We start from the raw sequence: 16,951 nt of genomic DNA on the forward strand, positions 1-16,951 counted from the left end.
TGCCTCCTCATAGGGAATGTGACTGTGCAATAGATTTGATTCCAGGCAGTAAGTTTCCTAAGGGAAGACTGTTTAATCTGTCGATACCTGAACATACCGCTATGCGTTCATATATCAAGGAGTCTCTGGAGAAAGGACACATCCGTCCGTCTTCTTCCCCTCTTGGTGCGGGATTCTTTTTTGTGGCTAAAAAGGACGGATCTTTGAGGCCTTGTATTGACTATCGGCTTTTAAATAAGATCACTGTCAAATTTCAGTATCCTTTGCCGCTGTTGTCTGACTTGTTTGCCCGGATTAAAGGTGCCAAGTGGTTTACCAAGATAGACCTTCGTGGTGCGTACAACCTTGTGCGCATTAAGCAAGGGGATGAATGGAAAACCGCATTCAATACGCCCGAAGGTCATTTTGAGTACTTGGTGATGCCTTTTGGGCTCTCTAATGCCCCTTCAGTTTTTCAGTCCTTTATGCATGACATTTTCCGGAACTATCTGGATAAATTTCTGATCGTTTATCTGGATGATATTCTGTTTTTTTCTGATAATTGGGACTCGCATGTGGAGCAGGTCAGGATGGTCTTTAAAATTTTGCGTGAAAATTCTTTGTTTGTCAAGGGCTCAAAGTGTCTTTTTGGTGTACAGAAGGTTCCCTTTTTGGGGTTCATTTTTTCCCCTTCTGCTGTGGAGATGGACCCAGTCAAGGTCCGAGCTATTCTTGATTGGACTCAGCCCTCGTCAGTTAAGAGTCTTCAGAAGTTCTTGGGTTTCGCTAACTTCTACCGTCGTTTTATCGCTAACTTTTCTAGCATTGTGAAACCTTTGACGGATATGACCAAGAAGGGCTCCGATGTGGTTAATTGGGCTCCTGCTGCCGTGGAGGCTTTCCAGGAGTTGAAACGTCGGTTTACTTCGGCGCCTGTTTTGTGCCAGCCTGATGTCTCGCTTCCCTTTCAAGTTGAGGTGGATGCTTCAGAGATTGGAGCAGGGGCCGTTTTGTCGCAGAGAGGCCCTGGTTGCTCTGTTATGAGACCTTGCGCCTTTTTCTCTAGGAAGTTTTCGCCTGCGGAGCGAAATTATGATGTGGGCAATCGGGAGTTGTTGGCCATGAAATGGGCATTTGAGGAGTGGCGTCATTGGCTCGAGGGTGCTAAGCATCGTGTGGTGGTCTTGACTGATCACAAAAATCTGATGTATCTCGAGTCTGCTAAACGCCTGAATCCTAGACAGGCCCGCTGGTCATTGTTTTTCTCCCGTTTTGACTTTGTTGTCTCGTATTTACCAGGTTCAAAGAATGTGAAGGCCGATGCTCTTTCCAGGAGCTTTGTGCCTGATGCTCCTGGAGTCGCTGAACCTGTTGGTATTCTTAAGGATGGTATTATCTTGTCAGCTATTTCTCCAGATCTGCGACGTGTGTTGCAGAGATTTCAGGCTGATAGGCCTGATTCTTGTCCACCTGACAGACTGTTTGTGCCTGATAAGTGGACCAGCAGAGTCATTTCCGAGGTTCATTCCTCGGTGTTGGCAGGTCACCCAGGAATTTTTGGCACCAGAGATCTGGTGGCCAGATCCTTTTGGTGGCCTTCCTTGTCTAGGGATGTGCGGTCATTTGTACAGTCCTGTGGGACTTGTGCTCGAGCTAAGCCTTGCTGTTCTCGTGCCAGCGGGTTGCTCTTGCCCTTGCCTGTCCCTAAGAGACCTTGGACACATATCTCCATGGATTTCATTTCTGATCTTCTGGTGTCTCAGGGCATGTCTGTTATCTGGGTGATATGTGATCGCTTCTCCAAGATGGTCCATTTGGTTCCTTTGCCTAAACTGCCTTCCTCTTCCGATCTGGTTCCTGTGTTTTTCCAGAACGTGGTTCGTTTGCACGGCATCCCTGAGAATATTGTGTCAGACAGAGGATCCCAGTTCGTTTCCAGATTCTGGCGATCCTTTTGTAGTAGGATGGGCATTGACTTGTCGTTTTCGTCTGCTTTCCATCCTCAGACTAATGGACAGACGGAGCGAACTAATCAGACTTTGGAGGCTTATTTGAGGTGTTTTGTCTCTGCTGATCAGGACGATTGGGTGACCTTCTTGCCGTTAGCTGAGTTTGCCCTTAATAATCGGGCTAGTTCCGCCACCTTGGTTTCGCCGTTTTTCTGCAACTCTGGTTTCCACCCTCGTTTTTCTTCGGGTCATGTGGAACCTTCTGACTGCCCTGGGGTGGATTCTGTGGTGGATAGGTTGCAGCGGATCTGGAATCTTGTGGTGGACAACTTGAAGTTGTCACAGGAGAGGGCTCAGCGCTTTGCCAACCGCCGCCGCGGTGTGGGTCCCCGACTACGTGTTGGGGATTTGGTGTGGCTTTCTTCCCGCTTTGTTCCTATGAAGGTTTCCTCTCCCAAATTTAAACCTCGTTTTATTGGTCCTTACAAGATATTGGAAATTCTTAATCCTGTGTCCTTTCGCCTGGATCTTCCTGTGTCGTTTGCTATCCACAACGTGTTTCATAGGTCCTTGTTGCGGCGCTACGTTGTGCCTGTGGTTCCTTCTGCTGAGCCTCCTGCTCCGGTGTTGGTTGAGGGCGAGTTGGAGTACGTGGTGGAGAAGATCTTGGATTCTCGTCTCTCCAGGCGGAGGCTTCAGTACCTGGTCAAGTGGAAGGGCTATGGTCAGGAAGATAATTCCTGGGTGGTCGCCTCTGATGTTCATGCGGCCGATTTAGTTCGTGCCTTTCACGCCGCTCATCCTGATCGCCCTGGTGGTCGTGGTGAGGGTTCGGTGACCCCTCACTAAGGGGGGGGGTGCTGTTGTGATTTTGCTTTTTGCTCCCTCTAGTGGTCATTAGTGATTTGACTCTGGAGCGTCTGTCTTTTCCTATATCCTCACCTGGGCCGTTAGTTCAGGGGCGTTGCTATATAAGCTCCCTGGACCTTCAGTTCAATGCCTGGCATCGTTGAAATCAGAGCTAATCTGTTGTGCTCTTGTCCTCTGATCCTGGTTCCTGTTTTTCAAGCTAAGTCTGCTTCTTTGTTTTTTGCTTTTGTTTTGTTTGGTATTTTTGTCCAGCTTGTTCCTATCTGCATCCTGACCTTTGCTGGAAGCTCTAGGGGGCTGGTGTTCTCCCCCCGGACCGTTAGACGGTTCGGGGGTTCTTGAATCTCCAGCGTGGATTTTTATAGGGTTTTTGTTGACCAGATAAGTTATCTTGCTTTATTCTGCTATTAGTAAGCTGGCCTCTCTTTGCTGAACCTGGTTCATTTCTGTGTTTGTCATTTCCTCTTACCTCACCGTTATTATTTGTGGGGGGCTTGTATCTTGCTTTGGGGTCCCTTTCTCTGGAGGCAAGAGAGGTCTTGGTTTTCTTCTCCTAGGGGTAGTTAGATTCTCCGGCTGGCGCGAGTCATCTAGCGATCACCGTAGGCATGATCCCCGGCTACTTCTAGTGTTGGCGTTAGGAGTAGCTATTTGGTCAACCCAGTTACCACAGCCCTATGAGCTGGATTTTTGTATCTTGCAGACTTACACGTTCCTCTGAGACCCTGTCCACTGGGGTCATAACAGTTAACAGACTGCATTAAATCGCTTTATGCCGCGGTGTAACGCAGTCGGTTTAACGGACTGCTAAAGTGCTATGTGGATGGCGGGCATTGCCTGGGGGGAGTATGGAGGGGGCACTGACTGCAGGGGAGTAGGGAGCGTCCATTTCGCGGCCGGACTGTGCCCGTCGCTGATTGGTCGTGGCCGTTTGGCCGCGACCAATCAGCGACTTGGGACTTCCGTGACAGACAGACAGAAAGACAGACAAACAGACAGAAGTGCCCCTTAGATGATTATATATATAGATCTTTAAACACTCCATAATAACAGGGTCTGTACCACAGGACTGGCGTATAGCAAATGTGGTGCCAATATTCAAAAAGGAGACAAAAACTGTGTCACACAAAAGGTTGATACATAAAATGAGAATAATGGGGATAGGGGAAAATATGTGTAAGTGGGTTGAGAGCTGGCTCAGGGATAGGAAACAAAGGGTGGTTATTAATGGAGCACACTCGGACTGGGTTGCGGTTAGCAGTGGGGTACCACATGGGTCAGTATTAGGCCCTCTTCTTTTTAACATATTTATCAATGACCTTGTAGGGGCATACAGAGCAGAATTTCAATATTTGCAGATAACACTAAACTCTGCAGGGTAATCAATACAGAGGGGGACAATTTAATATTACCGGATGATGTATGTAAACTAGAAGCTTGGGCTGATAAATGGCAAATGAGCTTTAATGGGGATAAATGTAAGGTCATGCACTTGGGTAGAAGTAATAAGATGTATAACTATGTGCTTAATTCTTAAACTCTGAGCAAAACCGTGAATGAAAAAGACCTGGGTATATGGGTGGATGACAAACTCATATTCAGTGGCCAGTGTCAGGCAGCTGCTACAAAGGCAAATAAAATAATGGGATGCATTAAAAGAGGCATAGATGCTCATGAGGAGAACATAATTTTACTTCTATACAAATCACTAGTTCGACCACACTTAGAATACTGTGTACAGTTCTGATCTCCGGTGTATAAGAAAGACATAGATTAAATAAAGCGGGTGCAGAGAAGAGCGACCACGGTTATTAGAGGACTGGGGGGTCTTCAATACCAAGATAGATTATTACACTTGGGGCTATTTAGTTTGGAAAAACGAAGGCTAAGGGGTGATCTTATTACAATGTATAAATATTTTAGGGGACAGTACAAAGACCTTTCTGATGATACTTGCAATCATAGACCTGAGACAGGGACAAGGGGGCATCCTCTACGTCTGGAGGAAAGAAGGTTTAAGCATAATAACAGACGCGGATTCTTTACTGTAAGAGCAGTGAGACTATGGAACTCTCTGCCGTATGATGTTGTATTGAGTGATTCATTATGAAAATTTAAGAGGGGACTGGATGCCTTTCTTGAAAAGTATAATGTTACAGGGTATATATACTAGATTCCTTGATAGGGTGTTGATCCAGGGAACTAGTCTGATTGCCATATATGGAGTCGGGAAGGAATTTTTTTCCCCAATGTGGAGCTTACTTTTTGCCACATGGGTTTTTTTTGTCTTCCTCTGGATCAACATGTTAGGGCATGTTAGGTTAGGCTATGGGTTGAACTAGATGGACTAGATCAGGAGAGCAGACTGTCAGTCATTACATGCCTCACACTGGTAACTCCTCATTTCATTTAAAATAAGATCTGGAGGCAGATTCTTTGGGAGATCTATGTCCAGCCCATAGATCTTAACAGCTCATTTACATTTTAAGAAAAATGTGGATTACTCTGAAATAAGAAATTGGATCGCAGATATGAAGGTATCATTATTTCATCTTTCTATGACCTTTTTTTATTACATTATTTTAAAGCAGTTGCCCACAACTTGGGCAACTTCTTGTCATACCCCTCGCAAGGCCCCGATAAAGTGATATAGCTTATGCTCATCTCCTGTGCTGGTGCCTGTACCACGGTGTCTGTACTCAGTCTTCTGGGTCTTCCGTACGGTTGTTGATACGTGATGTCAGCACCAATCAGCGCTGGCGTCACTGTCCCCACCTCTTGTTGAATTGACTTCTATTGGGCTTGAGTTAGGGGTCACGTTAGGATGTCAAACTGAACTTTAAACTACTTTGTCAGTCATTACGTGTCTCACACTGGTAACTTCTTTCATTTAAAATAATCTCTGGAGGCAGGTTGTCAGGTAGATCTATGTATGTCTCATAGATCTTAATAGCTAAATAACATATTAAGAAAAATATGGATTACTCTGAAATAAGAATTTGGAGTACACATATGACGGTATAATTTTTTTAAACTTTCTATAATCTTTTTTTTATTACGTTATTTTAAGCCAGTTTACCATTTTGTAGTATTTTTACTATTACAGGACATCATTACTAATTCATGGCATTATTATCAATACCAGACAACACTACCATTATAGTTACATGAGAATACTACTATATGTATACAGTATATTAGTTCCACTACATGCTATGACGTAAACTGTATGAAATCTCTATTACTAGAGTACAAAACTAATCTATGGAATCAACATTATATAATGTTGTATATACTGCAACAACATCACTACATAGTTACAGAGCTGGGCTACGTCAAAATCACCAACACTCTGCTGACTCCATAACTGCAGAGTCCAAACCTCCTCTGGCATTAACATCAGCACAGAAGCAGATTTTCATGGAATATATTTCTATAACTGAGCAGCTGCGTGCAAGCCGTACATTACCAAGCACAATGCCAAGAAAAGATGGAGCGGTTTAATGTAGTTGCCTTTGGACTTTGGAGCTGTGGAAACATTCTCCATCTGGAAGTCTGATAGATATGTCTGGTTTTGGCAAATACCAGGAAGACGTTATTTTACTGACTGCATTGTGCCAATTGTAAAATTTCGTGCAGGAGGAATCTTGCCATGAGGTTCTTTTTCAGGGGTCGGCATTGGACCCTTAATTTCTGTTAAGTGAAATATTAATACTTCAGTATACCAAACAATTTTGGACAGTTGTAGCCTCCAACTTTGTGGGAACAGTGTTTGGAAGCCCATAAGCTGTTCCCCATGACTACGACCAGTGTACAAAGCAAAGCATATAAAGACATGGTTGGATGTGGAAGAATTTGACTGACCGCACAGAGCCCTGACCTCAACCACCATCCAATACCATTGGGATGAGCTGGATCTGAGATTGTGATCTAGGCCCTCTCCTCCAACAGCAGTGTCATAACTCATGAATGGATAAAAAGGCATTAATTCCCAAATATGCCTTCCAAAATCTTGTAGAAAGCCTTCCCAGAAGCGTGTTAGCTGCTTTACCCGCTAAGAGGCGACGAACTCCATTAGAAAACCTATTGAGTTAAAACAGAATGGGAGGCCATAGAAGCTCCAATAGGTTTAATGTATTGGTGTACCGAGACTTTTGTCCATATAGTGTATAAACTTGTCATCAAATAACACAAAACAATAGCTTTATTTAAATATATTACTGTCTGCTTAAAAAAAATCTGTTTTGTGATCAGCTACAATACTCCTGTCTATACAATGCCAAGGTCACTTATTGTGCTTAAACAAATATTGAACTTAAATTGTATTTTATATTTAATTTACATTACTGCTAAAACAATGGTATAACATTATGAATGCTGCTCCTGCAAAAGGTGAAGAAGAGTGTGAATCGATTGAAAAAAATATTGACCATTTTTCTAACTAGCTCTCTATGATGATATGGGGTTGCTTGCAATTATCAGTAAATTGAAGGCAACATCACAATTTAAAGATGAATGTGTTCACGTGGAAAACCAAGTTGCAAGTGACACCTAAAGCCTATGAAAAATGCCGTATTTTATTCTCCTACAATAGTGATTGCTATTTCGAAAAACTCAAGCACACACTGCTTATTTTTTTCCTTGCAGATTTGAAAAAGTTACAAATCTTCAGCATGTCAATTCTGTCCTTGCTTTTGCAACATCATTTTTTTACTCATTTTACCCCTTCAACCCCCAAGCCACTTTTCACCTTCATGAGCAGGCCAAATTTTACAATTCTGACCAGTGTCACTTTATGTGGCAATAACTCTAGAACGCTTCAACGAATCCCAATGATTCTGAGAATGTTTTCTCATGACATATTGTGCTTCATGTTTGTTGTAAAATTTGTTCTATAAGACTTGAGTTTCTTTGTGAAAATATTAGAAATTTGGTGAAAAGTTTGCAATTTTTATACTTTTAATTTCATATGTCTTTAAACCAGAGAGTTATGTCACACAAAATAATTAATAAATAACATTTATCATATGTCTACTTTACATCTGCATCATTTTTTAAACATTGTTTTATTTTGTTAGGAAGTTACAGGGGTTAAAAGTTCATCAACAATTTCTAGTTTTTCTAACAAAATTTACAAAACTATTTTTACCCAGGATGTCCCACATTACAGCATGACAGTGTTTAGTCCTACTCATCCTCTAGGGACAGGAAACATGCAAGAGATTAAACTCTCCTTCCACCTCACCCTCAGCGTCCAATTACAGGGAGTTAAAGGCAGTATGGGAGACACTACAACAATGCCGAGACATGGTCAGAGATCGTCATGTGAAGATTTTTTCGAACAACGTCACAGCGGTTTCATTTCTGTGTCACAAGGGAGGTCCAAGAGGCCAATTCCTACAGGCCTTAGCAGAGCAAATATGTCAGTGGGTAGAAAGAAACATTAGTTCCATCTCGGCAAGTCACTTGAAGGGTTCCAAAAACAGAGTAGCAGACGTTCTCAGCAGGAAAAAACTATTGTCCTCGGAACGGGAGCTGAATCCAGAAATGTTTTACCAGCTATCCCAGAGATGGAGGGTTCCACATATAGATCTGTTTGAATCCCAGAAGAATACAAAAGTAGCAAGGTTTTTCTCCATAGACCCAAGAGACAATCCAGAAGGGGTGGATGCCCTATCTCAAAGTTGGGAAGCGAATCTTCTTTACGCATTTCCCCCCTTTCCCCTTATACCAAGGGTCCTGAGAAAGATCCAGGAAGACCAAGCCACAGTAATACTGATTGCCCCCTTCTGGCCCAAAAGAAGTTGGTCCCCAGTTTTACATCATATGGCCATATGGCCCTGGAGGATCCAGTTCCCCTTCCAGACAGATGTGACCTACTGTCTCAGCGTCCCCTTTGCATCAAGATTCACACTTTCCATGCCTGGTAGCTTGGATCCTGAGAGGCAGATCCTAAGTTCTAAAGGAGTATCGGACAGGGTAATAACGACTACGCAGGCAAGCAGAAAGACGGTGACTTCAGAAATCTATTCCAAAATATGGAAAAAGTTCTGCTCATATGCAGGGGAATCCATTACAGAGTCATCCCATCCAGACATTCTTAAAATCCTAGAGTTCCTTCAGATAAGATTTGAGAGAGGACTGAAGCCTAGCACGCTAAAAGTACAGCTCTCCGCCCTTAATGCCTTCCTGGACTTCCCTCTAGCAGACCAGCCATGGATTGCGAGGTTTTCTCGAGCCATCACTAGGTTGCGACTCATAATCAGAAAGACTGTTCCACCATGGAACCTAAACCTAGTGCTATGGACCCTATGCTGACCTCCTTTTGAATTCCAGGAAGAAGCTATTATTAATTTTTCTTTCCATGAAAACTGCATTTTTGGTGGCAGTCACCTCTGCAAAATGGTTAGGGGAAATCCAGGCATTATCAGTAAGTGGTCCTTATCTACAGATCCTAGAGGACCATTTAATATTTAGGCTTGACCCTTCTTTCCTGCCAGAGGTAGTATCAAAGGCAAATTTGAACCAGGAGATCGTTCTGCCATCTTTTTGTCAGCTCCCAAAGAGCAAAAAAGAAAGACTATTCCACACACTGGACGTAACGAGAACAGTGATGCGCTATGTGGAGGTCACAGATTCCTGGAGACAGGACTCAAACTTGTTTGTACAGTGTGCAGGAAAGAATAAAGCCAAATAAAGCCTCAAAGACGACTTTATCCAGGTGGATTACTTCAACCATTGCTCGGGCATACAAATCAGAAAACAAAGAGCCCCCATTTAACATTAAAGCTCACTCCACAAGATCAATTTCCATATCCTGGACTGATAGAGCAGGGGCTTCCAGAGACCAAATTTGCAGGGCCATAACTTGGTCTAATACAATGACACTACAAACTAGATGTAATGTCAGGTCAGCAGTTAGCTTATGGACGGTAGGTCATGCAGGCTGTAGTCCCACTCTAAAATGCCATTGATTTGGTATTTCTCCTGTATTCCTGAGGAAAATAGGAATCAGTCCTACCGGTAATTGTATTTACAGGAGTCCATCATGACAGCGCCATTACATTCCCTCCCCCTGAATTTTGAAAGCTTATGTAAGGTTAACATTCGTATGTAAGAATTCAATAAAGTAGAGTTGCATCCATCCTGGTGTGGTGATTGGTAAAAACACTGAGGGTTTGAATACTTTCAACTCAAACACGCCTATAGAACCCAATGTAAAGTGAAAGATGTTAAAACTCAGAGAGATGTGGTATTGGAAACTATTTGCTCAGAGGGAGCCACGAAGGGGATAATATCCAGTGTCTATGATGACCTCTTTGTCTTCCTTAAGAAATTCCCTCTTTTGGTAACAGAGATAGACAGCAGTAAACAGAAATGGGAGATGGAGATTAGTGGGCTTTGGTGCTGGAATACATACCCAATCTTTCGCTTAGAGAGCCCAAATGACTCTCGCAGCTCTATGTCATTCACAGAGCATAAAGATCATCTGAATTGATCTTTGAAAATAGGTCTTAGAAATTATTCTGGATGACCGAGGTGTGCCCAACAGGAAGCAGGAATATTGCACATGTTATGGTTATGCCCGCGTCTGCACTCATATTGGGGAGCAGTTTGGGGCCATATATAATCCACCTATGGGTGCGTCGTGACTAGTAATCCTCTCACCTGCATACTGGGATATGAACTGTGATAGATGAACTGTGTACTGTTGAGACTAGGAAACTTGCCATAGCTTGATTACTATACATGGCTAGAAAACTGATTGCTAAAAACTGGATTTCTGCAACTCCCCAGATAGACAGAGAGTCCCTCATATCATTGGAAAAAGGGGTATACCTCAAAATGGATAGAAGTAAATATTTTGATAAATTATGGGGTCCTTGCCTTGGAGGTAACCAGTGATCAGCCTCGATAGGATCTTGTTAGATGTATATCAGTTGCAATGGAATCACTGCAAATTGCATTTACAAATGCCAATCGGCCATGTGCCTTTCAAGTTGGCTGGTTTTGACCGGCCTGATTTATTCTGTTTTGTATGGTTGTATATCTGTGATATAGTATTCTAAATAACAAAAGTTGGGGAGGAGAGGTGTTCAGGATGAGGGTGTGGGTGGTAAACACCTTTGGTTGAGAATGTTATTTGTATATGTGCAACTGTTAAACAATAAAAATGTACTTGATTAAAAAAAAAAATACAGAGGGAGAGGTGGTGGTGGGGGGGCTTTTAACCTCTTGTGTGTGTCCTGTCCCTACAGGATGAGTAGGACTACCTCCTGTCGTGCTTTCATGATGAAATCCTGGAAATACAATTATCGGTAGGACTAATTCCTATTTTTTTGAGGACCACATCTCATTTGAAGTGACTTTGGGGGCATATACGACAGGAAATACCCAAACATGACACAATTCTACTACAACCCTCAAGTTACTCAAAAACACATTCAAGAAGTTTATTGACCCTTCAGGTGCTCCACGTGAATTAATGGAATGTGGAAGGATAAAATCAGCATTTTATTAACTACAGGAAAGATATATATCTTGGTACCATGTTAGCCAGTAGATAGAAAGATGTTTAGAATTGAGATTGAGAGATTGAGAATTGAGAGAATTTTATTAACTAACATTTTACCAACATTTTAGTAACAAAAATGTTGCTTTAGCTCCAAATTTTTTTAGTTTCACAAAGGTAACAGGAGAAAATGGACTGCAATATTTGTTGTTCAGTATTGTCCTGAGTATGCCAATACCTCATATGTGGTGTAAAACTACTGTTTGGGTGCACGGCAGTGCTCAGAATGGAAGGAGTACTGTTTGACTTTTTGAACGCAAAATTGCTTGGAATCGAGAGCGGACATCATTTCACATTTGAAGAGCTCCTGATGTGCCTAAACAGTGGAAACTGTTATGACCCCAATGGCGAGGGTCTCAGAGGAACGTGGAAGTCTGCAGAATACAAAAATCCAGCTCATAGGGCAGTGGTAGCTGGGTTGACCATATATCTACTCCTAACGCCAACACTAGAAGTAGCCGGGGATCATTCCTACGTTGATTCTAGATGACACGCTCCAGCCGGAGAATCTAGCTACCCCTAGTAGAGGAAAACAAAAGACCTTTCTTGCCTCCAGAGAAGGGGACCCCAAAGCTGGATAGAAGCCCCCCACAAATAATAACGGTGAGGTAAGAGGAAATGACAAACACAGAAATGAACCAGGTTTAGCACAGAGAGGCCCGCTTACTGATAGCAGAATAAAGAAAGGTAACTTATATGGTCAACAAAAACCCTATCAAAATCCACACTGGAAATTCAAGAACCCCCGAACCGTCTAACGGTCCGGGGGGAGAACACCAGCCCCCTAGAGCTTCCAGCAAAGGTCAGGATATATATTTGGAACAAGCTGGACAAAAATACAAAACCAAAACAAAATAGCAAAAAGCAAAAAGCGGACTTAGCTGATATAACTGGAACCAGGATCAGTAGACAAGAGCACAGCAGACTAGCTCTGATAACTACGTTGCCAGGCATTGAACTGAAGGTCCAGGGAGCTTAAATAGCAACACCCTTAACTAACGACCCAGGTGCGGATAAAAGGAATGACAGAAAAACCAGAGTCAAAAAACTAGTAACCACTAGAGGGAGCAAAAAGTAAATTCACAACAGGAAACCCCCCAAAAGTAGCCCCATTGTGGAAACTAGAACCCTGAAGTAAATTATTTAGATGTGTATTAAACATCTTGAAAGCTCATTTTAAGCAGACAAAAATAAAAATCTTGTTTTTCCCACAAAATGTTGTTTTAGCCCCAAATTTTGAATTTTCACAAGGGCAACAGGAGAAAATGCACCATAGAATTTGTTGTGCAATTTCTGCTAAGTAAGTCAATACCCCACTTATGGAGTAAAACTATTTGCTTGGGCTCACGGCATTGCTGGGAAAGGAAAAGGCGCCATTTAAATTTTTCTAGAGCAAAATTGTCTGGAATCATCAGCAGATGCCATGTCCTGTTTGGAGAGCCCCTGATTTGCCTAAACAGTGGAAACCCCACATAAGTAATTCCATTTTGGAACTAGACCCCTCGAGGAATTTATCTAGATGTGCGGTGAGCACCTTGAACCCACAGGTGCTTCACAGAATTTTACAACGTTCAACTGCGAAAATTAAAAAAATAATTTTTCCCTCAAAAATGTTGGTTTTGCCTTAAATTTTTAATTTTCATAGAATCATAGAATGTTAGAGTTGGAAGGGACCTCAAAGGTCATCGTTTCAAGCCCCCTGCTCAATGCATCTCCAGGGATCTTGGTGCTGAGATCTCCATCTGTGCATGTGCCGCCCCCTGGTGGCCATTTTCCCAGAGTCGACCTCACAGGAATCCATGGAACTGCAGGGGCTCTGGTCTTTCACAAAATGTTGGCAGAGCCCCTGCAGCACTGGAAACACTGGCAGCAGCATTGGACACCCCCACAGCACTGTCAGAAACCCCCTCAGCACCAGCGGGTACCCCTGCAGCACCGGACACCCCTGCAGCAGCACCGGCGGACACCCACAGTGGCACGCCGCACATCGGAACACCCCCTCATCCCAACCTGCGGCCTGCAGCACCACCCCACTCCTGCCTCCTCCAGCCCTGGGACCCTGCTTTACCACAGCCACCATCCCCAGCAAGCAATAAGACACATGGATTATAAGACGCACCACCATTTTATTAAAAAAAATTCCTATTGACCTCCTCAAAATTTGGGTTGCGTCTTATAATCCGGAGCATCTAATAATCTGAAAAATATGGTATATCTTTATTCTTATTGTGGGGTAATTAGAAACATTGCTATTGAGCCTTGTGATTGCCCCTAAGGACATGGATACTGTTAAGAGTATTAAGGGCTGATGTGAATCACTGCCGAACTGGCCCATCTGGCATTTGCCAGAATTGCCAGATAGCCAGTCCAGTGTTGGAAATAGCGAACAGCCGAATGACTGCTTGGCCGTCAGCAGTCATTTTATGTATGGCCAACCTAGTACCACATCTAAATGCCCAAGTCACAGTGCCTGTATATTTTGTTATTTTATCCTATTCACAAAATTTGCCAAAATAGTAATTTACATTAATATTATTTTTTAAAGCAATTTTTTTTTTACAAATGAACAGAAATTAAAATACATACATATTGTACAAATACACATATAAAAAGAAGAGGCAACCAGATTTTTAGATATTTAGCTCCTAGCACAGGTATACCTAATACCAATCTGCCAGGCTGTAAAGTAATGCTCCATTTAGTTGTCCATCCAATTACCATCCTCTCGCAGGCACACGAATGACAGAGATGTAAAATATAAATGTGTTTATGTAGATATAAATAGATAAGTCAGCTGGAGCGCTCACAAGTCTTCAACAGATTACTAGAGATATTAAGAGCGAGTATAAATTATACTGAAGCTTTGGCCTTGATAAAGGTCTCTTAACAAGCCAGAAATGTCAGTGTAATTTATCCATCTTTCATAAATCGACTTCTTCTTGTTTTATGCCTGTGAGTGCTCGGAAAAGCTGTCTATGGATTATAAATTGCTTCCAATTAATATTTACTATACAGTTTTAATTAGAAATAAGCGCGCCTGGCTAGTTTCTTCAGATCACAGAAAGCCTGGGCTAGCTTTACTGATGGAGTAGCATGTATTGTAGCAATTGATAAACCATAGGAAAGTATTACAAGAAGATTCTGCTCTATTTTGTGAAATATTTCAAGATTAATTCAGCAGTAACTAGCTGACGTTATTGAAATTAATTGGGAGAGACAGGCTGTGCCATGATGTGCTGCTCACCGCGATCATTTTTTACTCCATCTGCACATTGACAACAGAACAGAAAATGATTTACCAAGCACAAGATTTTTTTCTTCTTTGTTAAGAACGGGAAACAATATTTAGTTTACTCTTTATATTTCCCATTGGTCAGGAGTAGTGTTGAGCATTCCGATACCGCAAGTATCGGGTATTGGCCGATATTTGCTGTATCGGAATTCCGATACCGAGATCCGATACTTTTGTGGTATCGGGTATCGGTATCGAAACAACATTAATGTGTAAAATAAAGAATTAAAATAAAAAATATTGCTATACTCACCTCACCGAGGGAACCGGCAGCGTTGTTTGCTTAAAATGCGCGCTTTTCCTTCCTTCCGTGACGTCACGGCTTCTGATTGGTCGCGTGCCGCCCATGTGGCCGCGACGCGACCAATCACAGCAAGCCGTGACGTAATTTTCAGGTCCTTCTAGGCATTCAGTATTTTAAAATTACGTTCCAACTTTGTGATTGGTCGCGTCGCGGTCACATGGGCGACGCGACCAATCACAAGCCGTGACGTCACGGGAGGCAGGAGACGCGCGCATTTTAAAATGCGCGCGTGTCCAGCCTCCTGTGACGTCACGGCTTGTGATTGGTCGCGTCGCCATGTTGTCCGCGACGCAACCAATCACAAAGCCGGAACGTAATTTTAAAATACTGAAGGACCTGAAATTACGTCACGGCTTTCTGTGATTGGTTGCGTCGCGGCCAACATGGCGACGCGACCAATCACAAGCCGTGACGTCACGGGAGGCTGGACACGCGCGCATTTTAAAATGCCCGCGTCTCCTGCCTCCCGTGACGTCACGGCTTGTGATTGGTCGCGTCACCCATGTGACCGCGACGCGACCAATCACAAAGCCGGAACGTAATTTTAAAATACTGAATGCCTAGAAGGACCTGAAATTACGTCACGGCTTGCTGTGATTGGTCGCGTCGCGGCCACATGGGCGGCATGCGACCAATCAGAAGCCGTGACGTCACGGAAGGAAGGAAAAGCGCGCATTTTAAGCAAACAACGCTGCCGGTTCCCTCGGAGAGGTGAGTATAGCAATATTTTTTATTTTAATTCTTTATTTTACACATTAATATGGTTCCCAGGGCCTGAAGGAGAGTTTCCTCTCCTTCAGACCCTGGGAACCATCAGGGATACCGTCCGATACTTGAGTCCCATTGACTTGTATTGGAATCGGGTATCGGTATCGGATTGGATCCGATACTTTGCCGGTATCGGCCGATACTTTCCGATACCGATACTTTCAAATATCGGACGGTATCGCTCAACACTAGTCAGGAGTGGAGAGAGACAGAAGGGCCCCTGTGCAAGAACAATATATACGGGCCATTTGCAGTCCAATACGTCATCATAACTCACAGTGCCACAGGCAGGGCCCCCTACGTTTTGGACCCCTGTGTGTCTGCCCAGGTTGTAACAAAGGCATGTCTGCACCTGTCATTAATTTATACGGATGTTCAATTGTGATGTCTTTGAACACTTTTACGCTACAGAGATTGGAGTGACATCTCTCTGAGATGGTTTAGTGAATCCTGCATTGAGCGGGGGGGGGGGGGGGATACGATGACCCTGGGGTCCCTTCCAACTCATATGATTTTATGATTGGAGTGATATAATGAGGTTGTTCACTGTATTTATATTTTACAAAATGTACACCATGATGTCGTGTGAGGCCTAGTGACTAGACCTCATGTAACGTCCTTACATCTTGTGGGCACAGTAATCCCAGGAGGCTGGAATTCGAGTGTCAGCTGAGGAAATTTGCACCACCGTCCATCTCCATCTGCTAGTGAGTACAGACATAGATGTATCTTACAAATACGTCACCCATGGGCTCCTATGTATTTTAAAAAATACGTGTTTAGCAAATAACTTATCAACTGGATCCAATGGCGTAGAAGAGTGCAATCTACTATGCTATTACATACCTATTTTTAGTTAGATGACATGTACGGGATCCTCTTTTGACCATAAAGCTTTCCAGAGATATTTAGCCTGTATGTCATGAGCTTTTTTTAGCAAGTATTTTTGGGGGACTGGGAGATTTCTATACACTTATTCTAGGACAACACGAAGGCCCCAATTAATCAAGAATTCTGGCTCAGCAGCCGCTGCAGCTCCTACATCACTAACTTGATTTATGACTAGCTCACAGGACTGGCGACACAGCAGAAACACTCACTCCTGTGATAAAACAGGCAGGGAAATGTGTTACCTCAGAAAGCTGCAGCTGTGAGCCCTTGCTGTTTCGTCTGTATACTCACTTATCATAAGTAACTTATGCTTCCCCCTGTCCAGG

The sequence above is a fragment of the Ranitomeya variabilis genome, chromosome 6 (genome assembly GCF_051348905.1).
Source record: "Ranitomeya variabilis isolate aRanVar5 chromosome 6, aRanVar5.hap1, whole genome shotgun sequence".
NCBI classification, from domain to species: Eukaryota; Metazoa; Chordata; class Amphibia; order Anura; family Dendrobatidae; genus Ranitomeya; species Ranitomeya variabilis.